General features: G+C 35.0%; 1 non-coding gene across 1 annotated transcript; it reads right to left on the bottom strand.

The window, feature by feature from the left end:
- Nucleotides 1-1,817: 1,817 nt before the first annotated feature.
- LOC127747127 (small nucleolar RNA R71) lies at nt 1,818-1,921 on the bottom strand. Its single transcript, XR_008008931.1, has one exon. It is a non-coding gene; the product is annotated as a small nucleolar RNA R71 (small nucleolar RNA).
- Between the last annotated feature and the right edge of the window lie 356 nt (nt 1,922-2,277).

The raw sequence follows: 2,277 nt of genomic DNA on the forward strand, positions 1-2,277 counted from the left end.
AATTACAAAATCATAAAAACCAAAAATATTTCTTGTTTGAGTCTAGTGTCTCATTTTAAGTTTGGTGTCAATTGCATGTTTCTGTTCTTCTTGCATTTTTCGAATTCATGCATGTGTCTTCATTAATCTTCAAGTTGTTCTTGATGATTTCATTGCTCTGATCTTTGAATTCTGTTGACTTGAGTATTTTGTGTTTCTCATATGCATTCTCATCTTGTTAGTGTCAGAAGTATACAAACTGCTAAGTTTGGTGTCTTACATGCATTGTTAATTGATTTTAGTTGCATTTTGATTATTTCTCATTATTAAAAATCCAAAAATATTTTTAATTTGTGTCTTTTCAAGTCAATAATACAGAGAATTGAAGATTCAGAACATACAGCAGAGGAATTATACAGAAAAAGCTGGGCATTCAAAAATGCCCAGTGAAGAAGGACAGACTGGCGTTTAAACGCCAGCCAGGGTGCCTGGCTGGGCGTTTAACGCCCAAAAGGGTATAGTTTTGGGCGTTAAACGCCAGAATGTGCACCATTCTGGGCGTTTAACGCCAGGATGGCTAAAGGGGGAAGATTTTGTTTTCAAATCAATTTTTTTTCAAGTTTTCAAAGTTTTTCAAAATCAAATCTTTTTCAAATCAAATCTTTTCAATCAAATGTTTTCAAAATCAATTTCTTTCCATTTTTAAAGATACTTACTATCAATTAATGATTTGATTCAACATCTCAAGTATGTTGCCTTTTCTGTTGAGAAAGGTTTAATATTTGAATCATATCTTTTCTTGTTAGGCAAGTCATTACTTTTTAAAATCAAATCTTTTCAAAATTGTTTTCAAATCATATCTTTTAAAATTATTTTCAAATCATATCTTCTCAATCACATTTTTTTAAAACCATAACTTTTCAATCATATCTTTTTAATTACATCTTTTTCAAAATAAGTTTTCAATCAAATCTTTTTAATTTCTAATTTCAAAATCTTTTTCAAAAATCACTTGATTTCTTTTCCTCTTTGAGTTTTCGAAAACTATCAATCAATTTTTCAAAATGTTTTTAAAATCTTTCTTAATTAATTTTCGAAAATTCTCCTCCCCTCTTCTCACATCCTTCTATTTATGGACTAACACTATCCCTTAATGCAAAATTCGAACTCCATCTTCTCCAATAAGTTCGAATTTTCAACTTCTGTCTTCTACTTTTCTTTTCCTCTGACATCTCAAGGAATCTCTATACTGTGACATAGAGGATTCCACATTCTCTTGTTCTCTTCTCTTTCATATGAGCAGGAGCAGAGACAAAGGCATTCTTGTTGAAGCTGACCCTGAACCTGAAAGGACCCTGAAGAAAAAGCTAAGAGAAGCCAAAGCACAACTCTCTTTAGAGGACCTGACCGAATTCTTCAAGAAAGAAGAACACATGGCAGCCGAAAACAACAACAATGCCAACAATGCAAGGAAGGTGCTGGGTGACTTTACTGCACCTACTCCTGATTTCTATGGGAGAAGCATCTCTATCCCTGCCATTGGAGCAAACAATTTTGAGCTTAAGCCTCAATTAGTTTCTCTAATGCAACAGAATTGCAAGTTTCATGGACTTCCATTGGAAGATCCTCATCAGTTCTTAGCTGAATTCTTGCAAATCTGTGACACTGTCAAGACCAATGGGGTAGACCCTGAGGTCTATAGACTTATGCTATTCCCTTTTGCTGTAAGAGACAGAGCTAGAATATGGTTGGACTCACAACCTAAAGAAAGCCTGAACTCATGGGAAAAGCTAGTCAATACCTTCTTGGCAAAGTTCTTTCCACCTCAAAAATTGAGTAAGCTTAGAGTGGAAGTCCAAACCTTCAGACAGAAGGATGGAGAATCCCTCTATGAAGCTTGGGAAAGATACAAACAATTAATCAGAAAATGTCCATCTGACATGCTTTCTGAATGGAGCATCATAGGTATTTTCTATGATGGTCTCTCTGAACTGTCCAAGATGTCCTTGGATAGCTCTGCTGGAGGATCTCTTCATCTGAAGAAGACGCCTACAGAAGCTCAAGAGCTCATTGAAATGGTTGCAAATAACCAATTCATGTATACTTCTGAAAGAAATCCTGTGAACAATGGGACAAATCAGAAGAAAGGAGTTCTTGAGATTGACACTCTGAATGCCATTCTGGCTCAGAATAAAATATTGACTCAACAAGTCAATTTGATTTCTCAAAGTCTGTCTGGAATGCAAAATGCACCAAGCAGTACTAAGGATGCTTCATCTGAGGAAGAAGCTTATGATC

Source organism: Arachis duranensis, chromosome 4 (assembly GCF_000817695.3).
Source record: "Arachis duranensis cultivar V14167 chromosome 4, aradu.V14167.gnm2.J7QH, whole genome shotgun sequence".
NCBI classification, from domain to species: domain Eukaryota; kingdom Viridiplantae; phylum Streptophyta; class Magnoliopsida; order Fabales; family Fabaceae; genus Arachis; species Arachis duranensis.